Raw genomic sequence first — 23,490 nt, forward strand, 5'->3', positions numbered from 1 at the left:
CGTTACTTGGAAAAAAAATAAACCTTTTCCATCAGTAGCCCAATACCTGCTCTCCAGAGATGCCGAGCGAGGAATTCAACCCATAATAGACTCCCTTTTGCAACAGGGTGTACTAGCTTTTACTTCCTCGCCCTGTACCACTCCAATCTTGCCAGTAAAAAAGGAAGGCAAATTTGACTCAGACGGGAACCAAATCTATAGATTTGTACAAGACCTCAGAGCCATAAACTCTTTTGTAATTCCTCGGCATCCTGTGGTCCCTAATCCAGCTGCCATCCTGACCTGGATACCTGCTGATGCAGCCTGCTTTACAGTAGTTGACCTCTGCTCAGCTTTCTTTTCAATCCCATTACACCCTGACTCACAATTTCTTTTCACATTTACATTTAAAGGGAGACAATTAGCATGGACTGGAATACCTCAGGGATATTGTGAGACCCCTCAATATTTTCCCAGGTCCTTAAACCTGACTTGGATTCTGTAGTCTTTACTCAAAGGTCCACTCTTGTTCAATATGTTGATGACTTTTTACTCTGTAATCCAACTAAGCAGGGGGCTCTTACAGATTCTCTCATTCTCCTGAAAGCCCTAGCTGAACGAGGCCATAAAGCCTCCAGGTCTAAACTTCAGTGGGTGCAAATGACTGTTACCTACTTAGGGCATGAGATATCTCAAGGCATTCAAAAGCTAACCTCCAAACGCCTTGAGTCAATTTTATCCATCCGTCTCCCCAAAACAAAGAAACAGCTACGTAAATTTCTAGGAGCTGCTGGTTACTGCTGCCAATGGATTCCTAATTTTGCAGCCCTTGCTAAACCTCTGTATTCTCTTCTCCCAAATATCGCCCCAGAGCCTATTTCCTGGTCCTCAGAGGCATTAAACTCCTTTGAGACCTTAAAAATAGCTTTGTCCATGCCTCCTGCTCTTGGTTTACCTAATTTTGACAAGCCTTTTCATCTATACTGTCATGAAAATAATGAAATTGCTACAGGCTTTCTAGGGCAATCTTTTGCCTCTCAAATACATCCTATAAGATATTTCTCATGCCAACTAGACCCTGTGGCATCAGGCATGCCCCCATGCTTACGTGCGATGGCTGCAGCTGCCACCCTGATTGATAAGGTCAGTACTCTTACATTAGGCTCTCCCATTCACCTCTATGTCCCACATTCTGTGTCAGCTATTTTGCAAGTTCATAGGACACAACACCTCTCTACACGGCGAAAGACCACCTATGAGCAGGCTCTTTTAACTAACCCTTCCATCATCTTACATCTTTGCAACACTTTATTTATTTATTTAGTTTTATTTATTTATTTATTATTTATTTATTTTTTTTTTTGTTTATTGCAGTAACATTGGTTTATAATATTGTAAAAATTTCAGGTGTACATCATTGTACTTCTGTTTCTGCATAGATTACATCATGTTCACCACCAAAATACTAATTACAACCCATCACCACAAACATGTACCGAATTATCCCTTTCACCCTCCTCCCTCCCCCCTTCCCCTCTGTTAACCACCAATCCAATCTCTGTCCCTATGTGTTTGTTTATTGTTGTTATTATCTACTGCTTAATTAAGGAAATCATACGGTATTTGACCTTCTCCCTCTGACTTATTTCACTTTGCATTATACCCTCAATGTCCATCCATGTTGTCACAAATGGCTGGATTTCATCGTTTCTTATGGCTGAGTAGTATTCCATTGTGTATATATACCACAGCTTCTTTATCCATTAGTCCCTTGATGGGCACTTAGGTTGCTTCCAAGTCTTGGCTATTGTGAATAACGCTGCAATGAACACAGGGGTGCATGTACCTTTGCAAATTGGTGTTTTCAAGTTCTTTGGATAAATACCCAACAGTGGACTAGCTGGATCATATGGTAGTTCTATCCTTGCTTTTTTGAGGAATCTCCATACTGTTTTCCATAGTGGCTGCACCAGTTTACACTCCCACCAGCAGTCTATTAGAGTTCCCTTCTCTCCACATCCTCTCCAACACATGTTGTTTCCTGTCTTGTTAATTATAGCCATTCTGACGCGCGTGAGGTGATATCTCATTGTAGTTTTGATTTGCATTTCCCTGATACTTAGTGATTTTGAACATCTTTTCATGTGTCTGTTGGCCATCTGTATATCTTCTTTGGAGAAATGTCTGTTGAGGTCTTTTGCCCATTTTTTAATTGGGTTGTTAGTTTTTTTGTTGTTGAGATGCATGAGTTCTTTATATATTTTGGAGATTAAGCCCTTATCAGATGTATGGTTTGCAAATATCTTTTCCCAATTGTTAGGTTGTCTTTTCGTTTTGTTGATGGTTTCCTTTGCTGTGCAGAAGCTTTTTAGTTTGATGTAGTCCCATTTGTTTATTTTTTCTATTGTTTCTCTTGCCCGGTCAGATGTGGTGTTTGAAAAGATGTTGCTAAGACCGATGTCGAAGAGCGTACTCGTTGCAACACTTTAAATCCAGCTACTTTACTGCCCCTTCCTGATGATGGAGAGCCCCATTCCATTCCACATGATTGCCTTGCAACTATAGAAACGGTCTCAAAGCCACAAGAGGATCTCTCAGACATCCCTTTAGACAATCCAGACTTACTTCTGTTTTGTGACGGCTCCTGTAAACGAAATTCCCGGGGAAGCATTACAACTGTTTATGCCATAGTTTCCCCACATGAAACTCTTGAAGCTTATTCTTTGCTCACCATAAGATCAGCCCAAGCTGCTGAACTCATAGCTCTTACTAGGGCCTGCACATTAGCAAAAGAAAAAACTGCCACTATTTACACAGACAGCAAATAGGCTTTTGGAGTCTGCCATGTTGTTGGCACAATTTGGAAATCCCGTAGATTCTTAACCTCTGCAAGAACTCCTATTGCTAATGGACACTTAATTACAGCCTTATTACAAGCTATTCACTTTCCTTAAAAAATTGCCATTGTTCATTGTTCAGCCCATACTAAGGAGACTGATGTCATATCTTTAGGGAATGACAGGGCTGACAGAGCTGCTAAACATGCAGCTCACTAGGGACCCCCTTATCCGTTTTCCACCCAATTTTTAAACCTGCCTTTTTCCCTGACTGATGTTATTAACTATCAGACAAATGCCCCACCATCTGAAAAAGACAATTGGATACAAAAGGGTGCCAAACAATTATCAGATGGATTATACATTGGACCAAATGGACTTCCAGTAGCTCCTTTTCTTTTGACTTTTTGGCTTGCACTTATCTCCCACCAAATGGGACATATGTGCAAACGGGGGATAGCTAAAGAACTAAAAAACAATTGGTTTTGCCCTGGCAGCCATAAAATTTCTGACGAAATCACCTCCCAGTGCACAACTTGCAAATCTTACCAAGTTTCTGGGAGAAATCGGTGTGATCCAGGAAGTCCTCCCAGGCCCACGCTGCCTTTTGCAGCACTCCAAATGGATTTTATCGACTTGTCCTCAGCTTTAGGTTACTCTCACTGTTTGGTTATTGTCTGCATGTTTAGTAGGTGGACTGAATGCTATCCGACCAGACATGCAGATGCCACAACAGTGGTAAAGAAATTAATAACTGAAGTGATTCCTTGCTTTGGCATTCCTTTATAGATTGAATCAGACCAAGGAACTCATTTTACAGCAGAGATAAACCACTTGCTTGCAAAAACTCTGGGGTATTCATTAAAATTTCATACCCCATATCACCCTCAGTCATCAGGGCAAGTGGAACATAAAAATCTAGATATAAAAAGAACTCTAGGAAAAGTCTGTCAAGAAACTGGACTTAAATGGCCAGAAGCTCTGCCCTTGGCCCTTATGAAGATTCAGAATACTCCAAATAAAAGGCATGGACTGACTCCTTTTGAAATAGTTTTTGGACGTCCGATGCCTACTGGCGTCTCTAAACCTTCAATTCCTGGATTAAATGAATATTATGGGAACTTAAGTGAACAATTTGATGCTATGAGTAGTTATATACAAAAATTAACTAGTATACTTGAAGCATATCATCAACAGGTAAAAGAGGCGTGACCCCCACCTTCTGACAAGCCTTGCCATCCCTTTTGACCAGGAGACTGGGTGTACATCAAGGTCTTTAGAAGAAAACACGCACTGTCACCTCGCTGGGAAGGACCTTATGAAGTCTTACCGACGACCTGCACTGCCATCAAAATAAAAAAAAAATCTTCCTGGATCCATGCAAGCCACACCAAAATAGATCCAGAACATCGCTCTCAAGACAACTGAGAGATAATCCCCACAGGTGACCTTAAACTAAGGATTTCGAGGGCCAAAACCCAGGCCCCAGAAGCAGCCGACATCACGAAGTAGACAGCTTTTCCCAACATCACGGATCAAGAAAACCTACTTTGACCCAAGGGGGAGAACCCCTTGCTTTAAAACTCAGGATATATATACACACTCACACACACAAACTATTAGTGGAGATATATATATATATATATATTTTTATCATTTATTAGAAAGCTGACTGGAGAGTGCTGGTCTCTATCTGTCCCTCTTCCCCTCTCTAAGTCTCTGCTATGGGCTCTTCTCCGATCTGTGTCTTGCTTTTACTAACCCTCTCCTTTTCAACAGGTCGGGCACAGACCAAACACCCCCTTATGCCAGTTTACCAAACCCTAGCCACGCTAACTAATCAATCTGACTGTTGGTTATGTCAACAGCTAGATAGTGCAAAAGAACCTGAACTAGTCTTTGTTCCTGCTGATATGAACACCTGGTGGACTAAGTACGGAAGATGGATGAATAACAGAATATGGTATCTGCAACAAGGGAAACTTCACTCTGCCTCGTCTCCTGGTGAGTCACTTGGGCCCCAGAAGGACTACTTAGAAGGTCAAGGACTGTCCCTTTCCCAAGTACAAGCAATAAGTGAAAGTTTTTCCCTCTGGATTGAAAGTAAACATGGCGCTGGACCTTTCCTGGGTGACATACCGAGACAATATTGCAGTCAAACTCTGTGGTTTGATTCCGCAGGTGGCATCTTCAGAACTCTCAAGGGAATTGTAAGTGACTCTATCACTACTCCCTCTGGCACAGACATTTGCCAAATCACCAAGTGCTCTGGATGGCTTACGAGCCACCCGTGTGCAACTTGGGGTATCGCAGCTATCCGCATGTTTAAGCTGCCCAATGCCACAGACTATATATGGGTGGATCAAAAATCTGGACTCACCTGGTCAGGTGACAAGACCAGGCTTTATAGCTGCCAAAATCAGACTGCAGGCCTCCTGTACCAGCTATTCTGCAATCTGTTCTGTTCTCGCAGACTGACAGGAGCTCATGGGAAATGGAGATGTTTAGGTAGTAACAGTGCAAGTGGCACAGATCATGAAATAGTCCAGATCCTGGAAAATACAGACCCAATTCTAACCTTGTCTTTAAACTACACCGGTCTTTTCATTTTATGCGGCAACAAAGTGTATAAAGGATTCCCACCTAATTGGTCAGGACGATGCAGACTTGGATACCTGGCTCCTTCTGTCACCAAACACTCCACCTGAAATGCCAGCCAAATTACAAACTTGGGTTAGTTTGTTCATAAGATTGTGCCACATAAACGTGTCAGTTGAGAAATCGTGGAAAATCCACTTGTATATCACAACTCCAAGTTCTTTTCAGCCTTGAGAGTCCTATTCCCCAGCTTTGGATATTATGAGTTGGAAAGGGCAATCTTAAATCTCTCTATGGTAATGGGGCAAGAGTTCAACACCACCATGCAAACCTTGAACATACTCCAGTCAGAGATTAACAGCCTAGCATCTGTGGTGCTCCAAAATTGACGTGCTCTGGATGTACTCACTGCCCAGCAAGGAGGAGCATGTGCAATCATTGGAGAAAAATGTTGCTTTTATGGGAATCAAGCACGTCAAGTAATATCTAACTTAAATCTATTAAAAGAGAAGATTGACATTTTTCATCAGATAAACGAAGCTCACACATTTTATTGGACTGTCTTATTTCCAGGATTGGGGGACTGGTTTAATGGAGTGTGGGGAAATGTGCTCCGATTTGTTCTTTTCTGCTTATTCATCCTCATTCTAATCTGCGTTCTTTTCTCTCTTTGCAGACTTATCACTCGGATACTAACATGATTTCTTTCTCCACAGTTACCAGCTCAGCTTTAAACATGTGAAACTTCTAAGGAAGTTTCAGAGGAGGGAACTGATGGTGCTCAGGGCAAGCTACCCCAAGAAGCACCACTCTGGTATGCGGATTATTTCCAGCTGAAGACAATAAGGACTCAGAGAACTCAGGAAGAATATTTGAGTTTCCCCTCCCAAACTGCCTAAAGAATTTAAAACAAAATATCTGTTTCAGGAAGGAGTTATTATCATGATGGCTATACAGATAATGTAGGATAGAGGTTACAATAGAAAAGGCACCAACAAGCCCATCTTATCGGAAGATCTGTCTCTCTGGCCACAGGCTCTGTATGGCCCTGCAAGGAGTTACCAGACAATCATTTACAAGGGAAGTCTCCATTTGTAAAGGTATCTCCCTCTCTGTATTGGGAAGAGGAGGGACGACCTCATTTCTAGAGACTTATCAATGTAGAAGGTGAGGCCTTAAAACTGTATAATAAATCTTACTCTTGTTTACAGTGCTTTAGTGATAATCTCCTGTAACTAACACTCCTACGCCCAACATCCTCCTTGTCTTTGGTTGGACATGGTATTTAAGACGAGAATCTGCTATTGTGTTGAGAAACGCAGTGTCCCTGCTTTCTCCCATGTATACATGTTATTAAACTTGGTATTATTTTCTCTTGCTACCCTGTCTTGTTAATTATTTGGCCAGTCATAAGAACCTTACGGAAAAGGGCAGAGGGAGATTCTCCCTCTTCCCCTGACAGTGGTGATGTAGGTGGGCTCTCAAGGTTACACCTATATTGTGGAAGCAAGCAATCAAGTATTTAATGGAAGCATTTCTATGTAAACGAAAGAAAAACAAGGTTAATGGTTAGAGCAAGTTGTAAAGCAGTTTCTGAGTATAGGGGACAGCTAGTTAAGAAGATTTTTAGATGTCAGCATCAAAGCATCTTTTGCAGTTTAAAATGTCTCTGATGATATCACCGGGTAATCTCTTAAGTTTATATCAAGTCCATCAGCTTTAGTTTGTAAGGCTTCAGGAAAAAGGGCAGGTTCAGTTTTTAGTGATTCCAAATGAAAATGATGGAAAAAATGAAAAACCTTAGTTTGGACATCTGTAGCCAGATATTTTAGGAGACTAGAAGAAATCAGGATCCAGTCCAGTCAACATATATAAAACAAAAACCTTAGCAGACAATTAACAAATCTAGGATCTAATATCCGCAAATGTACACTATAGTGTTTACTGAAATATAATGTTTCTTTCTAAGATCACCCTCATTTTTATCAAAGATAGACAAATTAAAACTAGTTTACAAAATAAGCCTAGTTCCAATAGTGTTGGCCTAATTATTTACATAAGTACAGCAAGAATAGCAATTGATCACATAGGCTCTTTTAAATTTGACTTGCTGGAACTTTTTATAAGGACTCTCAGATTGAACTTTAAAGGCCTCTCCAGGCCAGAAAAGCCAAGCCAAGGATTTTGTCATCAGACTTTGCCTGTAATACCTACAGATTTGGGTGAATTTCTTTCTTGCTAGGTTCCCCCAAAATATTTCGAGGTTCCTTGTGTTTGCCAGATAAGTGACATTCTTTACTTATCCTGGTAAGTGCTGCTTGGAACATAAGGTACCAGGCCAGTGTTTCCACGTGGCTTTATTCCATAAAGTCCAATCTTCATTCCTCAAAAGCTGTATGGTTATATCACAAATATGATGTTCCAGTCAAAGCTTTGGTAATATAACCAGTGTTTCCAATTGTGTTCTGTTATAAGGAGAACAGATTCTTATTGAACTTATGCAAATAACTATATTGCCATGAAAACAACAATACTCACTTACTAAGGGTTTCCAAATTCGAGGGATCAGATAGAGAGAAAAAGATAAATATTTCAATTTTACTTACAAAAATATCATTTACCAAATTGTTATAAGTCATAGCTAGCTCAGGAGAAAAGAGAAAAAGTTTTCCTTAACTCTGAAAAAACAAAACATTAAAAATTCAGCAATACTTCAAATGAAAAATCATAAAAATTATAATTATCCTTATCAGTTCATTCAGTCCTGTGTAATCCATTCTTGATCCCAGTCTTTCTGTTAGCAGCTTCATGAAGTTATCAGTCTTTCCATCAGATTTCTGTAATTTCTTACCAAGTTCAGTTTTATGATCAGAAAGTTTGTCAGAAAACTGTACTCCAGTGTAAATGTCAGAGTCCTTTCCATGAATTTTTATGAAGTTGAAATATTTTGCAAAAGCATTAGAGCAAAGAAATAAGTCTGTAAACAACAAGACCTCAAAATGGCAATTGACAGAGAAATTTGGTTAATTTTGTGACATACAACACTTTAAAATAATAATAACCAGAATTATGACTGATAATCAGGACAGATCAGAATTTCAGTAATGTTATACAATTTTAAAACACCTATGTAATAACATTTGCCCACATAATAGCACCTAAGCAGACTTATCATCACTTGTCTGACAATGCTTTCCATGTAATTTAACATACTGAATAAGCCTAGTAAATTTAGTATCTTTCCCCTTATAGGAAGAGAGCAAATTTCTTTGAGAAGTTCCAGGTCCCTTTGAAAATTCTCAAAGACAAAAAGTAAAAAATGACTTTATTTAAGATATGAATTTTGGGGAGCTTGTCAAAAATAGAAAAGGTTAAAGCAAAGAGAGCATTAACAGTCCAAAAACCTTAATAGAGAGACCTCAGTCTTTTGAACACAGGAAATAATTTTAACAGTTTTTTTTTTCCTGTCTTTTAGGTAGACTTACCCAAAGGTAAAGAAACATCTTTTATAACCTCTTTATCAAGTTCAAGAAAATTATCCTTTTAAGATAAAGAAGACCAAATTATAATTTTGTACCAGCTTCCTTCTGATATTAAAATTCATTTAATTTATTAAATTCATTTCAATCTTAGCCAACTTGACCATACAAAAACTCCTTTTCCAGAATTCCTCTTCCACAAACCAGAATTTGTCCCATGTCTTTCTTTTCCCTCCTAGTACTTGAAGACAAATTTATCTTTCTTAATCAATCAAATGAAATATTTCCATTCTTAGTTCCTTCTTTATACATCTTACTTTGCTTGTACACAGACATATTTTTTCTTAATATTTAGTAGCTTCAATCACATATACTAATTAGAAATTTTAACTCTTAGAAACCCAAATTTGTAAGTAAAAACTAAGTAAACCTTTATAAACTTTCTTTACATTAGTATATTGTGGCTTGGAAAATTTATAAACACTTCATAACCTCTAGAAATATGTTACTTTATAGTACAATCTTTTAATAAAACGCATGTTTACCAATAGACCCAAAACACCTTTTAGTTTTCCTGTAATGAAAAGCCAAAAGTAACAAACGTAAGTTTAGTAATCAATGTCTAATATCTTATCTTATTTGGAAATGATGATACTCAGTGAATTTTTATCACAAAATTTAGCAAAACTCTAAAGTTTTAAGTTATCAAAAAGATTTTGGAAGCTGTAACCACCATAACACATAATTATTATTTAAATTTCACCCAACATTCATCTTTTTCACAACTATTTAGTTACTTGTTCCCAATAATTATTTAGATTGCTTATAAGACTTCATAAGACATTAGATAAAATTAGCCATCATTTAAATTACTATTTTTGTTAACCAGTTCTGTAATAGAAATAACATCAGTTTCTTGTACAAAATTTTATGTAAATTTCATCACCTCTTATACCTTTAAACATAGTTATCATTAAGATTTTTATCAATAGGTGATGGTCTTCTAATTTTGGACAAGGGAAGCATTCCCAGTCAGACATTTTAAAACATACACAGGCAAAGTTGATGTAACCTCTTTATATAAAATTAGCTCAAACATTCTAACCTTTATAATCTTATCAACACTTACACTTTTACATGTTCTCAATTCAATTCTAACCTGAGTCAAGGTCTTAAGGCTATTTAAATTTTTCCCTTCCTTTTTCTGGCCTTTTTTAAGGTACCAATTAAACAATTGCCTGAGAGCTCTCAAAACATATTTTTTTCCCCCAATTTAGAAGTTTTCCAATTCAAAGGATCTGTCGTCGGGCCATTGACGAGTAGGATCTTCATTTGTGTATTTATTCCAATAGTGACTTGATCCAATAAGCCTTTTTAAGGAAAGACCCGGTGGTAACTTTCCCATGCTTAGAATAAATCTTTACCATGGACGCAAGAGGCGTCCCTGGTGAGGGCGCAGATGATGTAGCCCCCATGATCCACAGAATTCACTCCCAAAGATATTCAGAGAAAGTAAAGACCTTCGTTGCACAGGCGGTAAGGATGGTGTAGTGAAAACGGTGTCTCCGGTCTCCCACAATAGTGTGGGACGCTTCCAGTCACAGACCCGCTAATCTGTGACACCGGGCAGGCAATACTGGAATGGGATTTTTCCAGCACTAACAAGCAACGAAGGTTAAGACAACAAAAGTCCTTATGGACTGGGCCCTTTATGACAAACTCCCCTGAAAGCTTGGCACAGCCAGACAAAGAGACAGTTCAGAACCCCAGTCTACTCAACTGGCCACCAAGGGGCACCTCGCTAAATGCACCTTCCGTATGGTGGAGACCAAGGAGAATATTCTCACTGGTCACAAAGCCAAGTTTTCTCAGGACACAGAACAAGACAGAAGGAAAAACCTCATCTGGTTTTTTTCTTATGTGCACAATGACAGCTTTAACCACGTCTTAGGAATCTTGGAGTCAGAATAATACCTGGGGGGGGAGGTGCCACGGGGTTGGGGATTGTGTGCTTTACAGAGTACCTCGTCGTTGCATGGACATTTTCTTGCAGTCACGGGGGACCTGTGTCATCTACCCCGTTCCGTGACTCAATTTATCCTGTCACGGGAGTCTTCTGAAAGTGGCGAGAGCCCTAATGGCTCTTAACTGCTCGACCCGTGCCCACCAAATTTGCGGCCTTTTTGGATTTCCAGATGCTCTTGGCAATGGCCTTCACTTCATGTGAATATTAACCAACAGCAAAGTTTGTCTAAATAGACCCCAGTCTTGTGAGACCCAGAAACTCACCAGTCTGTGGGGCCGGCCCGGACAGTAGGCTCATAGGACCTATGCCTACGTCCTACCCTAGGGTATTTCCTTCTTATGACACATGATACAAAAGACAGAGACAAAAGAGAAAAACAGAGACTATCTCTGGGAGGAAAATGGATCAAGATCAAAACCAAGAGTACTCTACCAAATTTACCAGCGTCAATAAAGCACAAGAAACTAGTTTCCCAAATATTTTCTCCTGCCAATCTAAATTTCGAAAGAGAATAAATTTCTCACCACTTCCTTCCACCGGACTCCACAGGTAGAGATTCCGGGAGGCAGACATGGTAAGAAGTCTTACATTTTGCCGGCTTTCCTCAGGGGTTCCCGTATTTCATCCCCTGCAGTAATCCAGGGAGAAGGCATTTCTTCCAGCCAGAGAACGCAACTTGTCAGCCAGTGTAGCCCCACATTGGGCGCAAAAACAGTTGAGGGAGTGAGAGAATCTTCCTCTTCCTTTTTCTTAAGTTTCTCATGGATGGCCAAATAATTAACAAGACAGGTTAGCAGGAGAAAATAATACCAAGTTTAATAACATGTATACATGGGAGAAACTCAGAAATGAACAACTCGTCCCTCTGTCTAAGCTGCCCGCTTAAGTATTGTAGCTAAAGAGAAGGAAGGTGTTGGAGGTGGGTAGTGGTCTAGGACCACAGAGGGCAAGAAGACAACTCACATGGAGATAGAAATGCAAATGTTTGCCTGACAACTCTTCTCAGGGTCGTCTATAGGTAATGTGGTCAGGGAGAGATAGAGTTTTTGATAAAAGGGGCTTGGTGCCTTCCCTATTGTAACCTCTATCCCATGTTATCTTTACAACCATCATGATAATAACTCCTTCCTGAAACAGATTTTTTGTTTTAAATTCTTTAGGCAGTTTGGGAGGGGAAATTCAAATATTCTTCCTGAGTTCTCTGAGTCCTTATTGTCTTCAGCTCGAAACAATACACACACCAAGGTGGTGCCCAATGACGTAGCTTGCCCTGAGCACCATCACCTCCATTTATAAGGATGCACCCATTATATAGATTCTGTACAAAATTGCAAAGATCACTTTTTCCTTTTCAAAATTTATTTGTTTTAACTTATAATAGTGAGAACATTAATGTTGGGTAAACTGCTGCACAATTACTGGAAATGCTGAGAGTTTTTTTGAAAAGTGTAGAAGTCTAAAGATAATGAAAAGTACATTTCTCCAATGTCAAGTCCCTTGATGATCTCATAGGCATCTGTCTAGTTGTACCGGGAAGAGATGTAAGATTGAACACCAGGACAGCACACAAGGAAGCAGGCTGCCAACTTGAGGGCTTCCCATGGACCAGAGAGTGCCTAGCAGACTCTTAGAGATTAAATCTGGGCTTTGTCCATGAGTTGGCCCTGAGAGAAAGATTTTGCTTAAATGACCAGAGAATAGACAACATATTTTGTTGATAATAATTCTTACCATGTAAATTTCTTTATAAATCTCTGAATAAAATAAAAAAGTATAATCCTCATAGAAACCAACTCTTACTAACAAGCCCCACAGCCTTCTCTAGAGAGCTCAACAGAAAATGTCTCCATTGACTGTGAATTGCTCTTCTCTGAAAACCAGCCAGCACTTCACAGATAGCCCTGAATAAGGAAGGCCAGATACAATTCTTTGAAGATATTTAGCTGAATTCAGAACCAAAAATCCTACCTCCAGTTGGCTCCTCTGTGAGAATGGATGGCCGGCCTTGTTTCACAGCCTGAGCTCTTGAGGTTTCATATGAGATAAATTGCTCTGTTCTCCAGGGATGGAAAAGCTGGACTGTGACATCAATTCAGGGCTGAGATTTTGCAGGTAAAGATAGGGTCATAGAGGAGAATAAAGATTTAAGCAAATTGGTTTGTTGTTCTCTACAGTGGAAATAATTTAAGAAGCAGATAGTCTCTCACTCAAACTTCTCTTCCCTGTTCTCTATCTGTCATATCACTGTAAAAATTCTCTCTATGAAAATTTCAGTCTTTTTTCTTTGTAGTGTGTTTATTATCATCTTTATGAATTCTTTGACTTCACCACCTTCTTGGCACCACAAAGCTAGCCATTGAGATATTGTTATAGATTCAGTTTTGCAACTTCATCCCCTTATCTCTATTTCCGTCGTCATTTCGTAGTTTTAGTTCTTATTGTATCTTATGCTTGAAAACATTTGAAGCTTACAGTGTGTATCAGTTCCTTATTTTCTCAAATTTTTATTATCTAAGTGCCCTCAACTATCAGTTTTTTTTAGAAAAGAAGTGAAATACATAACAGAACAGTACACTGTAATAAATTGACCACTTATAAAATTAAGTTCAACCTGAAATCCCTTCCCACTTAACAGAGACCATCTTTTATAATTCACAATGCTTTAATGTGGGCAGGGTCAGTTTATCAACGATTTTTGGATGTTTTAAACCACATGAGATATATACAGTGTAAGGTAAAATCGTTAATCTTGTAGAAGTTGTAGAATTTCCTGATGCTTAGGGGAGTTGGTGGTGGAGAACCTGAATCATATGAAAAGTAGTTGATTAATTAGCACCTGAGTTTGATAATTTGGTAAGGATGATGATGAGACATACATGTTGAAAAGATAACTTTGCATATCAGAGTATTGTCAGAGGCAACTGGGTAAATTCATAATATTCTCAAATACAACAAAAAATGACCATTTTTTCATAAAAGATGTCATATATGATGGCATCATATACTTCTGTCAGAAAACTTGCAATGAAGAAAATTAACACTTGAGTCATTTTAATTCTAACAATTTGTTCATGCTTACTAGTAGGTTAAAAAACTTTTTAGAAACAAAGTGATAAGTGATGTACTTGCTAAATTTTTAAATTTTTTTAGTAAAAAACTTTTTCATATTTTTAAAAAATATTTATTTATATTTATTTTATGCTGAATTTATTCCTGGGCCCAAAGACTTTTTTTTTAATTAACTAACACCAATAATTTTCAAGCTCTTTCAAAAAGTTGAAGAGAAGAAAATACCTGTAAAGTCATCCTATGGGATTAGCACTACCCTGATATCAAAGCCAAAGACACTAAGACAAAAGAAAACTATAGGTCAATATCTTTGATGAATATTGATATAAAAATCCTCCATAAAATAGTAATAAACTAAATTCATCAACATATTAAAAGGATTATACAGCATTTTTAAGTGGGATTTATTCCTGGAATACAAGGATGTTTCAATATATGAAAATGAATTAATGTAATAAACCACATTAACAGAATGAAGGAAGAAAACACATGATCATCTCAATGGATGCAGAAAAAACATTTAACAAAACTCAACATGCTTTCATGCTAAAACCACTAAAAAAACACTCAGAGTAAAAGGAAACTACTTCAACATAATAAAAGCCATATATAGAAATCCAAAGACAACATCATTTTCAAGGGTGAAAGACTGAAACCTTTTTCTCTAAGATCAGGAACAAGACAAGGAGGCCCATTTTCACCACTTCTATTCAGCATGGTATTAGAAGTTCTAGCCAAAGCAATTAGGCAAGAAAAAGAAAGAAATAGCATCCAAATTGGAAAAGAAGAAGTAATATTATATTGTTTACAAATAGTATCTTATATGTTGAAACCCCTAAAACTTCCACCAGAAAATTGTTAAAACTAGTAATTTCTGCAGAGTAGTGGGACACAAAATCAACATGAAAAAACTAGTTGTTCTTCTATACATTAATAATAAGTAATCTGAAAAAGAAATTTAAAAACTTTACATTTTTATTTACAATAGCAACAAAAAGAGTAAAATACTTAAGAATCAACTTACTCAAAGAGGTAAAAATTCCAATGATGCTTTTGCAAAAATAGAAAAATCTATCCTAAAATTCATATAGACTCTCAAGGGACACTGAATAGCCAAAACAGTCTAGAAAAAGAAGAACAAAGTTAGAGAACTCACACTTCCTGATTTCAAAACTTACTATAAAGTAATTAAAACAGTGTGGTACTGGCATAAATACACACACTATACTAATGAAATAGCACAGAGACCCCAGAAATAAAACTTTGCATATATGGTCCAATGATTTTTGACAAAGGTACAAAGATCATTCATTGGAGAAAAGATAAGTTTTTCAACATATGTTGTTGGGAAAACTGGATACCCACATGCAAAAGAATGAGGTTGGACCCTTACTTTACACCATATACAAAAATTAACTCAAAATGAATCAAAGATATAAATGTTAGAGTTGAAGCTATAAAATCCTTAGAAGAAAACACATGATAAAAGCTGTATGTCATTGGGTCCAAATGCCATTGCAAAAAGGATTTCTTTAATATGACACCAAAGACATAAGTAACAAAAAAGTAACAAATTGGACTTCATGAAAACGAAAAAGTTTTCTGTATCACAAGATACTATCAACAGAGTAAAAAGGCAAACCATGGAATGGTTGAAAATATTTGCAAATCACAAATCTGATAAGGGATTAATATATAGAATAAATAAAGAACATCTACTACTCAACAATAAAAAAAACTCAATTTAAAAATGCACAAAATACTTGAATAGAAATTTCTCCAAAGAAAATATAAAACGAACAGGAAACACAAGGAAAGATGATCAACATAACTAAGTATCAGGAAAATGTGAAATAAAAGCACAATGAGCTACCTTTTCACACCCATTAGGATAGTTACTATAACAAAATCAGAACATAAGTGTTGGCAAGGATGTTGAGAAATTGGAACCCTTGTGCTCTGAGTGCGAGATTATAAAACTGTGGAAAACAGTATCGCAGTTCCTTCAAAAATTAAAAATAGAATTACTATATGATCTAAAAATTCCACTTATGGCTTCTGAAATAATAAAATACATATTTATCGGCCTCTGCGTCCAGTTCTTGGCACAGAGCTCCTAAAGTCTTTGTAATTTCCCCAGTGATAAGAACACTAAGAGAATCATTTGTTCTATTGAGGCAACTCTGGGTGGGCTCCAGGATGGCTCCTGGATGGGGGTTGGTCACCAGAAAGACCAAGCCCTGATTAGAAGCTTCGAATTTTTAGCCCTACCCCTTATCCTTCAGAGAAAGGAGAGGGGCTGTAAACTGAGTTAATAATTGATCATGCCTATGTGAGAGAGCCTCCATAAAAATCCCAATAGAAGGCGGTTCAGACAGCTTCCAGGTTGGCAATGACAAGGACTGCTTGGAGAGTGGTGCACCTGGAGATGGCATGAAAGCTTTGTGTACTCTCTCCATACGTTCCGCTATGCACAACTTCCAACAGGCTCTTCTTGAATTATAACCTTTTATAATAAACTGGTGATCTAGTAAATGTTTCTCTGAGTTTTGTGAGTCACTCTAGCAAATTAATCAAACCCAAGGAGGAGGTTGTGGGAACCTTTGATTTATAGCCAGTAAGTCAGAAGTACAGGTAACAACTTGGGCTTGTAACTGGCATCTGAAGTAAAGGTGAGGTTGGGTGGGTGTGCAGAATTATAGGACAGAGCCATCAACCTGTAGAATCTGATGTATCTCTGGGTTGTCAGCATCAAATTGAGTTGAATTATCTGGCAACCAGGTGGCATTCCAAGAATTGCTTCTTGGAGGTGTGGGGAACCCTGTTATATGTGAAAAAGTGAATCTGAGAACTCCATTTATGGGTATACACTCAAAAGAACAGAACGCAGAGGTATAAAGACATATATGTACACCCATGTTCTTAACAGCATTATTCAAAACAGCCGGAAGATGGCATCAAGCCATGTGTCCATCAGTGGATGAATTAACAAAATAATGTGGTGTATACACATAGTGGAATACTATTCATCCTTAAAAAGGAAGGAATTCTGACACATGTTATGACATAGATGAACCTTGCGGACTTTATGTTAAGTGAAATAAAGCCAGTCACAAAAGAAAAAATACTGTATGATTCCACTCATATAAGGTAATTAGAGTAGTCAAATTTATAGGAATAGAAAGGAGAATGGTGGTTCCCAGGGGCAAGAGGGAGGGATAACAGGGAGTTGTTTAACGGGCACAAAGTTTCAGTGCAATGTGAAAATAGTTCTGTGGATGGTTGGAGGTTATGGTTACACAATTATGTGAAGGTGTTGAATGTCGCTGAAGTGTACACCTAAAAATGGTTACAATTTTATGTTCAACATATTTTATGACCATTAAAAAATTAATTATTTTCAACAAATGAACAAACACTAGCTACATGCAATAGCATGGATGAATATCATAACCATAATGCTGCATAAAAGAAATTATATTCAAAAGGCTATATATTTTATAATTCCATTTATATAAAATCCAAGAAAGAAACAAAACCGAGGTCTGGTTTCTACTAATGGTGGAGTAGCTTGTTGAACTAACACTCTCACAGATAACAATGATAAAATCTGCACAAAATATTATATATATTTATACAGACTCGTGTAGTTATATATAAAACACATATAATAAATGTGTATATGTGTGTATGTTTAAATCACTTCCACAAGCAAGCTGAACTGAGAGGGAATCTTCCCTTAAATGATGGCAATTGCACCAGGAGATATTTGCAAGCTTGAATATGTTGCCTCAAAGCATTCCAAAATCTGTACATGCCTAGACAGGGGAAAAACTACAGTCTTACTTGTAAAGTTAGAGGATGTATGTTTGGGCTGGCAGAGTAGCTGGAAAGTTAGGGGAGAAATTCTGGAAGGGAGGGAAACACAAAGAGGAAAATCGCAAAATATATATGTAAGTCTCTCCCCCCCACACACCAAATTGGCAGATCTTTGAACAACACACATACAGGGTAGGCCCCAGAAGGCCTAATGTAAAAACAGCAGTTGGAAGATGAAAGAACTGAACTAGGATTTCAGCTATGCCCACTGTAAAGGAGCTAGGATTGGAATTTCAGTCCAGCCAAGTTGATTCCCTGCTAGAAAACTAACAACACTCTTCAAAGAAATACAATAGAATCCGGAGCCTCTATACCTATCTTTCATGATTTCCAGTACACAATTTAAAAGAAGCATGAGATTTGAAGAAACAGGAAAATGTAATCCATATGTGACCAAAAGCAGGCAGTAGAAACTCTCCCCAATGTGTTGTAATTAACAGTCAAGAATATGAAAGAAGTTATTATAAAGATGATCATGGTGGTAAAGAAAAATATTCCCATAATGAATGAAGAGATGTGGGAACTCAACAGAGAAGTGGAAATTACACAAAAGAACCAAATAGAAAGATGAAATAATATAAATACTTTTGAGTTTACCAGTAGATTAGATACAGTAGAAAAAACATGAAGATACAGCAATAGAAATTATCCAGTCTGAAGAAAAGAGTGTAAAAATTTTGAAGAAAAATGAAGAGAGCCTTATGACCTGTGGGATGGTTGAGTCCCCAGCAGAGAGGAGAAGGACAGAAAAATTAAATGAGGCAGAAAGGCAAATCAATAAGTAATAGCATAAAACTTACAAAATTTGGTGGAAAATCTAAAATTTTAGATCCAAGAAAGTCAGCAAACCCACAAAATAAAACATAAAATAAAAGCATACTTAGGTACATGATAGTCAAGCTACTAAAATCCGAAGATAAAAAGAAATTCTTGAAAGCAGTCAGGGAAATACATATATACAGGGGAAGACATTACATACAGGGAGAAATAAAGTGAATGATAGATGATATATTATCAAAAACAAAAGAGACAACTCAACAACAAAATGACATCTTTCAAGTGCAGAAAGAAAACCCAAAGTCAACACAAGATTCTATATTTAGCAGAACTCACTTTCAAAAATGAAGCAGAAGCCACAATAAGATACTGCACGCCTATTAGGTGCCTGAAATAAAAAATAAAATTGAAAATACCACATGAGGAGGGGGGTGAGGAGTAGGAGCAATTAGAACTGGAAATGCAACATGATAGTTGCATTCGGAAAACAGTTGAGCAGGTTCTTATAAAGCTAAACGTACACTTATTATATGACTGAGATATCCCACTCCTAGGTATTTACTGAAGAAAATTGAAAACTAATGTTTAAACAAAAATCTTTGTGGGAATCTTTATAGACATTTTATTCATAATTGCCAAAAGCTGGAAATAAACTAAATGTCCTTCGTCAGGTGAATGGAGAAAGAAACTGTGATGCATCAGTACATTACAATACTACTTGGCAATCAAAAGGATAAACTCTTTTTTTGTGTGTGTGAGAAAAATAAGCCCTGAGCTAACATCCATTGCCAATCCTCCTCCTTTTTTCCCCCCAAAGCCCCAATAGATAGTTGTATGTCATAATTGCACACCCTTCTAGTTGCTTTATGTGGGACACGGCCTCAGCATGGCCAGAGAAGCAGTGTGTCAGTGCGTGCCCTGTATCCGAACCTGGGCAGCCAGTAGGGGAGCGCACGCACTCAACAGCTAGGTCACGGGGCCGGGCCCAGGATAAACTCTTGATTCACACAACAAAATGGATGAATCTTGGATGCATTTCTCTAAGTAAAGGAAGTCAGATTCAAAAAGCTGTATAGTATATGATTCCATTTATATGACTTTCTAGAAAAGGCAGAATTACAGGGATAGAAAATGATCAGTAGTTCCCAAGGGATGGAGTAGGGGAAGGGGTTGAATACAAAGGGATAGCATGAGAGAACTTTGGGGGTGAAAAACACAGCTCTGTATGGTACTGTGTGTATGGATGCATGACCATAAAGTCAAAACCCATAGAACTGTACACCACAAAGAGTGAATTTTACTCTGCAAATTTTAAAAATCAATCAGGATGCTGCGGAACTCAGATGGAGTGCAGTGACAAATGAATCTCACTGTATTACAAACATGTGACCTAACCATACAGAAGGGGTGGGGATGAAAGGTCTTGACCTAAGTTACTTTGGAAGACAATGATTTGACGGGATACTGTAGAACTAAAGTACTGGACACAAACACTCTACTCTAGGTGGTAAATTTGTTTTTCATAAGGGTATGGATTAGCAATTCTGAAACTAGTTGACACATTAGGAAATATATTGTAGCTAACTGGAGTTAAGTTTCTCACTGTTGGTGAAAGAAGTTACAAACAAACAAAAGGAGAATGCTACAATAAACTCTGTGCTGCTGGATTGGAGTTCGAAGTATCAGTATGAATCCATGTCTCTTTTAATATATCTATCCAAATAGATAGATAGACTGATATATAGATGGATAGATCGACAGACAGATGTGTCTACCTGAGTTTATATTCATACATACATTTCCAAGCTCTCCTGAGAAGGTCTATAAGCAGTGACACTCTAGTATTAATGAGCACACCTAGCTCCCAGATCTTGTTTTCTAAATATCATTCTCCAATAAAATAAAGCAGATTTTCTTGGAGAAATGGCTAATTCTATGGCTGGAGATGGAAAATACAAGATGAGCCTGGATCATCTTGTATTGCCAGAAAGTAGGAAAGTACTTTTAAAAAAAAAACACACAGAAAATGATGGGACGTGTCAAAAGGAATCAATCTGAAAGACTTTCCAATGACTCAAGCTGGAAAACTGTGAGCAACAAAATAAATAATGGTAGCATTGGATAATTACTCAGAGAATAAAATAAATATCTACGAGGCTATACTGATATAAAAAAGATTAAATAAGAAAGGAAGGGAAGGAAGAAAGAAAAAAGGGGGAAAAAAGAATGAGAGAATGAGAGAAAGAATGAAGGAAGGGGGGGAGAAATCTTGCTCACAGAATTCCAAATAATAAAAGCGCTAGATAGCATGAAATAGAAAATTGCCACTTTAACACTACAGTAATAATTACTGTTGGAAAGAATGACTGATGAATGCAAAAACTGTGGATGAAACTTAAAGAAGAAACAGTACATTTGCAGAGTCTCAAAGTATTTCCTTTCCAAACACTTAACTTATTTCTCTTATTTCTTTTTTTATGATTTTATTTATTTATTTATTTATTTTCCCCCCAAAGCCCCAGTAGATAGTTGTATGTCATAGCTGCATATCCTTCTAGTTGCTGTATGTGGGACACTGCCTCAGCATGGCTGGAGAAGTGGTGCATCGGTGTGCGCCAGTGATCCGAACCCAGGCCGCGAGCAGTGGAGCGCATGCACTTAACCGCTAAGCCACGGGGCCGGAACCTCTTATTTCTTTAAAATACCTATGACTATCTAAAGCAAAAATTATAACACTGTATTGTGGGATTTATAACATGAGTAGATGTAAAATTTATGACAGCAATAGCACAAAGGACAGACAGAGGTAAATGGAACTGTTCTGTAACAAGGCTTCCATATTTTACATTGATTAAACTGGTGAACTATTAAGTCTAGGCAGGATGTGATATCTTAAAGATGCATATTGTAATCTGGACCACCCAGTAAGAATGCAAAGGTGTGTCACTGAAATGCTAATAAAGGAATTAAACAGCATGCCAAAAAACGTCTTTACAAGACTGTTCGCAGAAGATGACCGGCATGTCCCCAGGAGGAAGATGAGCGCACTTTGGGACATCCACAGAGCAGAACGCCCTCAGCTGTGCCGAGGAGCAAACGCTGACACACACATGCTGAGAGAGACTCATCAACCTCGTGATGAGGGAGGCAAGCTGGACAGAAAACAACACACATGAGATGATTTCAGCCAAGATGAACCTATGCTGAATAAACCAGAACAGGAGATGCATCGGGAGAAGGAAAAAATTGCCTGGGAAGGAACAGGAAGGAGTTTTCTGGGGGTGATGGAAATATTCTATTCTTAAAGGGATGAAAGTTATATGGGCATGTTTATTTGCCAAAACTGTACGGTTGAGAGTTGTGCCTTTCAGGGTGCATACATCTTACTCACCACACACGCACAGAGGCTTAAAAGAATAATAAAGTGAGGTGGGAATGGGATGGAGTGTGGATGAAACAAAAATGTCAGATGATTAGTAGTTGTTGAAACTGGGTGATGGGCCTACTGTGCTATTTTGTATATTGTTTAAATTGTTCTGTAATAAAACACTTGTATAAGAAGAGAAACTTGACAGACAGTGTTTGCTGGTAAGATATCAGTTACCTTTGGGGCGGAAATAGGGAGAAAGGGTTTGTCGGGGGCCTTAATAAAGCTGGTGCTAGTTCTTTGTCACACAAGTGTGTTCACTTTGTAATAATTCTTTGTGATTTACGTGGATGACTTCTGCATATATTTCTGTACGCATGTTATACATCAATAAACATTTTAAATCCTGCATATTTGCACAAAGATACTAACTCAATATCTCAGAATAACAGCAGTGTTTTGTTTTAAAGTGGAACACATTCACTCATTACACCATTAGATGGACTTTAATAATCCCAAGTAACTATTAATGCCCTCATCCTTGCATGATCCCCTGGGTCTTTCCATTTTTGCCTCAGTTTTGTAAGTGGCATGGATTTGAGATTTTATGATGTCATCTTTCTCCAGCAAGGTCCACCCCCACCATGATGCTCACCAAGGCCTCGACACCTAGCACAGTGCCGTGTTCACAGCTTGCACTTAAGACCTGTGGGACTGGGTTGGAAGGAACAAAATGAGGAGCACACGATGCTCGTAACTTATGTCTAGGTGCCATATTGTGACTTAGGAAATTGGTAGAGTTTTTCGATAGATTTGCTATGCCTTCTAAATTTTCCTATTTAAAACAATGGGAAATAGGGTCTCAGAGTTCTTTCTCAGAGAAAGTCTGACATTTCAGGCACAGATTAATGACAATTATTAATGGCATATGACTTTCCCACCTCATCTTAGTGTTAAGTTTTTAATTCCTTTCCTTGGAAATGACCTAACTTTGCTTCTTCCAATCTTGTAGTAATACTGATGCCCCAGAAAGTAAGGCCACGGATATTCTGCTGTTGTGCGTTCTTCCTGGAAAGAAGTGGAGCTGTGCATCCACCAGTCTAAGAAGCGTGTGGTGCTGTAGTATTTGGAGTCAATCAGAAAAGCTAAGTGGAAAAATGACTTCAGAGAATTACCACCATAACCCTCCACAGCAACAAATTATTTTGTTTAATTATTTTGTGATTCTTAGGGTATATTTAAACAGGGATATTAAAACTAGTTCCCAAGGAGCCAGCCCTATAGTAGAGAAGAAATTGCATATTACCTTCCTGCACAAACTTGCCTAACACTGTGGGAAGGACCAATGGGAAGTTTCAGTGTTGTTGCCTATGGTAACGAGGCCAAGAGGTCCACACTGGGATAAGGAAGTCCAGTGAACCAGCCTGTGTGCAGCTTGGGAGTAGGGGCATGCATGTGTTCCTCTGAAGTGGCTTAGGG

Source organism: Diceros bicornis (assembly GCF_020826845.1).
Source record: "Diceros bicornis minor isolate mBicDic1 chromosome 30 unlocalized genomic scaffold, mDicBic1.mat.cur SUPER_30_unloc_4, whole genome shotgun sequence".
Taxonomy (NCBI): Eukaryota; Metazoa; Chordata; class Mammalia; order Perissodactyla; family Rhinocerotidae; genus Diceros; species Diceros bicornis.